Source organism: Grammomys surdaster, unplaced genomic scaffold, assembly GCF_004785775.1.
Source record: "Grammomys surdaster isolate TR1022 unplaced genomic scaffold, NIH_TR_1.0 126450, whole genome shotgun sequence".
In the NCBI taxonomy this organism is placed as follows: Eukaryota; Metazoa; Chordata; class Mammalia; order Rodentia; family Muridae; genus Grammomys; species Grammomys surdaster.
Genome location: NW_021621242.1, coordinates 27,393 through 33,392, shown reverse-complemented (window position 1 = coordinate 33,392; position 6,000 = coordinate 27,393). Strand labels below are relative to the sequence as shown.

Below are 6,000 nucleotides of genomic sequence, written 5' to 3'. Positions count from 1 at the left end.
GCTCTTTTAATTGTCAAGTTAAAAATACTTTTGTTTCTTCTACAGTATTTAATGTGAGTTTCATTGATTGTATACCTTCTAATTGTGTTTGTGTTTTGTTTTGAAATCTGGCATATCAATTATGGAGGTCTATCAACCAGCTTTTGATTTAGTGCCCTGAGTATCACAGAACCTTGGTATTCTAAAAATAGCTTGCAAGTATTGGAAGAAATGAGTCATGCTTTAAGCAGAAGCAAGAGGATAGTGGGCTCGATTATTGCTGGTATAAAAGCTTTAATTACATTAATTGCTATCAACACTGCTTCTCTAATGCTGTGACACAAGAAGTTAAGACAGCTACTTTTGTTAATCATTTAGCAAAAAAAATGTTACTAATATATTGCATATACAAGATGATTTAGATAGTCATTTGAAGAATGGATTGATGCTCTTTATCCTTTTCAAATTACTGGAAGGAGGTTCAGAATTTAAGGGTAAGGAGCCATCTTGAGTGTCATGCCAAATACCATTGGATTCATGTTAGTTCTACAGTTTACACTAGTAGTCATCAGAATTAGGAAGAAGTTTAATGACACATGCTGTGTATTTGGCATAATTCTAACACCTCTCTGGGTTTTTTTTTAATGATACATAGCAAGCTTATGAATTTCAAGAATGCTGCTCTGCTGAGTGTTGATGAGGCAGATACTGCAGATAAAATTACCCGTGACCCAAAGTCAGTATTTCTATTTTGGTCAAGCCTCAAAAATGGCATATATAGCCTGATAATGCTAGCTCTTTTTGTCCTGGGAATACTTTTATTCCTGCCCATTGTGTTAAAGATTTTGTTCAATGACATCAACATGTTGGCAGCCAAGTACATGGCTTGAACCTGAAAATGCGCCCCCAAAGTTATTAAATTAACAGGCTGGCAAGCCAAGGATGGATAAGATTCTGTGCAGAACCTTACCAACCCAAGGAAAAAGTGCAATACTTTTGATTATGCATATTCGATGACAAGTAAGGAAGGTATTGTCAGGATGACCCAAGACAAGTTCAGTCTTATTAATGAAATAAAAAAGTGGGAGAGGCAGAAAGCCTTTGGGGTTGCTCAGCAAGAATCTGACATAGGCCAAAGACAAGGAAGTAGGCTTCAGGCAGGAATCTGACATTAGGCTAGAACAAAGAAGTAGTTTCAGGTAGAATCTGAATCCTAAGCTAGAACAAAGGAGTAATCTCAGGTAGGAACTTAAATACTAGGCTAGAACAACGAAGTAATCTCAGGTAGGAATCTAAATCATAGGCTACAACAAAGACGTAATCTCAGACAGAAACCTAAATAATAGGTTAGAACAAAAAAGTATTTTCAGACAGGAACCTAAATCTTAGGCTAGAACAAGGAAGTAGGCTTCAGACATGAAAATGTCCTTGGGCTAGGACAGGGAAGTAGGCTCAGATATTTTGATCATCCTGATAAGCCCTTAGAAACAGTGATCATGGAAGTGTTCACAGAATTGGGTTTAATGCCTTGCTTGTTCTTTGACTATTTGTGTTTATTGTCTTGCTTGTTCCTTAACTATTTGCATCTATTGTTTTGCTAGAACTTAGAACTAACCTTAATACATGCATGTAATCAAAATGGTATAAAAGAATAAAGGAGGAGGGGGGTGGTCTAGGGGTTTCTAGGGAGGGGAAATGGGGACAGAGGATGACATCTGTGTTGTAAATAAATAAAATATCCAATAAAAAATAAGTTACATACTTTTTATTGCAAAAGATAATGGCAGTGTTGCAATCAAGTTAAAGCAAATCCAAACTCCAGCACTGTAAACCATTCAGTATTCAGTGTCTGGACTTTATTCACATTCCTCCAAGAGTCTTGGGAAGTTCCATTTTTTGTCTTTGTCATGTAGCATGTCTCATGGGCTCTGGCTGGCTCTACAGGACCTCTGCTGCTGTCCTTGGTGAATAATGTACAGTACTAGCATCTCCAATGTCCTAGGTTCTCCATTGCAACTGAGGCTATACTTTCACCAATAGCCTCTCCTGGCTTCTATTCAGGGACCCTAATCCTGCCACATGATGACAAGTCTTAAACATGATCCTTTTAATACTGGGGCATCCATTGTAACTGAAGCTGCACTTTTACCAATGACCTCTGTTGACCTCTCAAAATGTGAAACGTTAGGTACTCTTCATGAGCCATTTCTATTTTATAACTTTATTTTGTTCAAACTGCTTATCATTATAGCAAGTGTGCACTGCCCACAGAATCACAGAGACCATGCTGTCCCCAACCTGACCAACCTATTTAGTTCCCATAATTGCTTAGGGTAACATGGGAATGGAACTGAGGAACTACTTCCCAAGGCTTTGCTTTCTGGTGGTAGGAAGAAACAGGCCCAGCCAGCAGTCAGTCCAACTGGAGAGCGAAGGATGTGGGCAACATGGCCCCATGAAATGTATATGGTCTAAGATCATTCAACAAAAGCAGAAGCCAGAGAGGTCACTACCTATGGGCTCAGAGTCTGGCCTCAACACAGAGGTCCGGGTTCCTCTCCTCCACTGGCTATGCTTCTTCCAAGAGGGGCTGTGACTGCTGGGCCAGTAGGAGTTAGCAGTACACCTGCAGCAGCGGTGCCCCTGAAGATTCTGTGTTCATGCCCTGAAATGATGAGTCTTGGCTGGCTGAGTACCCTGGTTGGAGGAGGAAGCAGGAGGATCAGAGAGGGGAAGGAGCTCATCCAGGGTCTACAGCCAGGGAGAAGCCTGCTGAAATGAAAGAGCAGGGCTTAAGCCTTCTCAGCCATAACAGCCTGGCAACCCACTCAGATGTTGAAACTCCAGCTGTTGTCTGTAAAAGGGGTAATGACCTTGCTCCTAGGGGTTGTAAAGGCCCAGAGGACAGCGGTAGAGATCATATAGGGAGCGTGTGTAGATGCATGCTGGATGGCCTTCTGACCACCTTACTCCCCAGATCACTTCTAGCTGTATTCTAGGAACCCCCATTTAAGCCAGTTTCCACGGTTGCAGTGGGTACAAAGTCTCTCAGGCTTTTTTCCATTTCTGATCCCAACCTCAACCAACCTGAAAAGAAGCTGGAAGGTCATCTGATGGGGCACCTAATGTAGTTTCCCACCTTCTGGTCAGATCAGGACCACACCTGGGACTCCATATTGCCTCAGCTTTCTGGAGATGGCATCTGCAGTTGTCTCCTGGCAGATCTGCACTGTCAGTTTGTCCTGGCTGAGACCAGAGCCCATCATGGTCTCATAGACACTGTCAGGGGCAGCAGCAGGTGGCTGAGTGCCCCTAGGAGGTCTGTGGGCAGAGTGGCTTTTTTGGGCACTGATGCAGATGATGCCTCGCTCCAGGGGGCCCTTGGCATCTTGCTCATCCAGGTGGTAGTCCTGTGTGATGCTGCTGATCAGGTCTGAGAACTTGCTGGTCTTCTCCAGGATCACAGTGTCCGATGTGCACTTGGCCAGCTTGTCAATCTGGTGTAAACTAAACAGCTCTGTCAGCTTCTTAAAAATAAGCATGTCAGTCTCCCGGCTCTCAACATGGAGCCACTGCCCATCTCCAGCAGGTCCAGGTCTGATTTGTGGAAGGAGCAGTACTCCTCTGAGCCACGGGGGCTGCTGGTGAAGGTGCTAAGCAAGCAAGGGGCTCCTTGCAGCAGAAGTCCACGTCAGGGACTGGGGAGGTAGCATGGCAGTAGGGGTAGACAGGGATGCTCTTGAACTTAATATCAGGGTAGCTGAAGCTGCTGCCCATGCTGGTCTTGAACCTCTGGCCATCCAGGCGGCTGGTGTGTGTGTGTGTGTGTGTGTGTGCACTGTCTGGGATGGGGGACACAGTTGTGTTCCTTGGCCCAGGTGGCTTCGGCAGACCCTTCAATGGGGATCTCCAGCAGAGAAGCAGGGGCTGCAGCCCAGCACACAAGCCCCACAGCGCTACAGGCAATCTCTGCAGAGGCAGAATCAGATAGCAGTCCTACACCAGTCCCAACCCCAGGGGCGCCAGAGGAGGCAGCAGGTTGGGGGCTCTTGGCTGGTTATGCAGAGCCTGAAAAGAAGGCGATACTCTCTGGCACTGCCCGTGGTGGCCAGAGTCCTTTGGATCTGGTCTCCGGGTGTGACGGCCTGGTCAGGGCTGGGATCGCTCTTCATTCATTTTCAGGAATAACTCTGTTGGCCTCTCCCAGGGCCCAAAGTGTGGAGGCCCAGACAATGGGCAGGACTATCCGGGCCTGGACATGGCTCAGAGCATGGCTTGCTGCAGCCAGGCACCTGCAGGGGAGAAGCCAGGAGGAGGTCAGGGAGAAGCTCCTTGGCTGACCTGAGAAGCTTTAGACTTCTGGGAAGCCTGGAATGAGGACAAATGAAGCATCCCATAAACCCTTGCAAAAGATGAGCTCTTCTAGTCCCAAAGAGAAAGTTCTCTTTGAGGTCTAACTTAGGCTTTAAAATCTCCTGGACTTCTCAATGAATGGCTGCCCCGCCAGGTGAGCTGCCTCTGCTCAGCCCTTCCGCTGCCACCCTATTTGATAACTTTAATGTCACCAGAAACTAGTGCTATATGGGAGACTGTTGCATTACTACATTTGGCTTCCAGCTTGAGATGCAGTCTTGAAACCCCACTGGGTCATAGCTTCTGTGGGCTGACACTGAAAAAAATACTTAGAATATTTCTTTCCAATGATGCTGGGTTCTTCTTAGTCACAACTGATTTATTTCATCTTCAGATAACCACTATGTATCATCCCAGTAAAGCAAAGAATTCACTTCAGTAGTGCTCATCTCTTGTTAATAACAGCCAATTCTTCATCTCAAATTTTCCAGAAACTATAGAATATTAATACAAAGTATCATTTGATTCAAACCTTTGAAAGACTCTCAAGATTACCTGTGAAACTTCACAAGTCAGGACCTCATTGTCTCTATTGCTGTCCCCATTCTTATCTTCCAAGTTTCCAAACACACAAGTAATCTCTGAGCACTAATGGATTTTCCAACACAGGTTCTAAACACTTTCACAATCCAAAAACAAAATTGTCACAGCAATAGCACAGTCTAAGGCATCAATTTTTGTGTTTGTTTGCTTTCTATTTCTGTGATTATAAACAGCATGGTAGAAAGAAACTTGAGGAGGAAAGGGTTATTTGACTTGCAAATGCCAATCACAGTCCATCAAGAAGGAAAGACAGGACAGCAACTCAAAGCACTGACTTGAAGGTAGAAGATTGCAGAAAGGAAATGAGGCAGGGGCCACAGAGAACCACTGTTTAGTCCTTTGCTCTTCATAGCTTGTTCAGCCTGCTTTCTTACACAATTCAAGGCTTCTTATTGAGGGGTGACACTGCTCACAGAAGGGTTGCTCCTCTTGTTTCAGTCTTTAATCAAGAAAACCTTTCACAGGCTTACCTGCAGGCCAATCAGATTGAGATTTCTCTTCGAATTTGACTCTAGCTGTGGCAACTCTAATTGATAACCTAACCAGCATACTTGGATTGCATCTTTCCTTGGTCCCATTATTTAGCCATTACCATCATTCTACTATCTACACAAACCCTTCTGCTTCCAGTATTCTCTTCTTTTTTAAAAATTTTACCAATATCCTATTATCTGTATCATTAAGTGCATCACCCTTGTCAATGACCTGTTTCTATTTTGTTAGTTTCCGCAAGTAGACTCTGTATATATAAGTAATTTGAAAATAGGTCCCTCAGATGAGAAAGAATGTAAGTTATTTGTTATTTGGAAGTTGAGCAACTGCACTTACTGTAGTTTTCCAGTTATATCCATCTAACTGCAAATTTCATTTCACTTGTCTTTACCGCTTGGAAATTTTCATAATATATTCATCAGTTGATAGACATCTAGGATGATTCCATGCCCTTGATAATGTGCATATGTATGAAAAATTGCATGCAATGCATATGTATGAAAAATTGCCTCTATAATAAGATATAAAAGTCCCTGAGTATATGCCGAAGAGTGGTACACCTAGTTTATATTG

At 43.7% G+C, this 6,000-nt stretch overlaps 1 pseudogene; it reads right to left on the bottom strand.

The window, feature by feature from the left end:
• Window positions 1-2,593: 2,593 nt before the first annotated feature.
• Window positions 2,594-4,239, bottom strand: LOC114614713 (annotated as a pseudogene).
• Window positions 4,240-6,000: the final 1,761 nt, after the last annotated feature.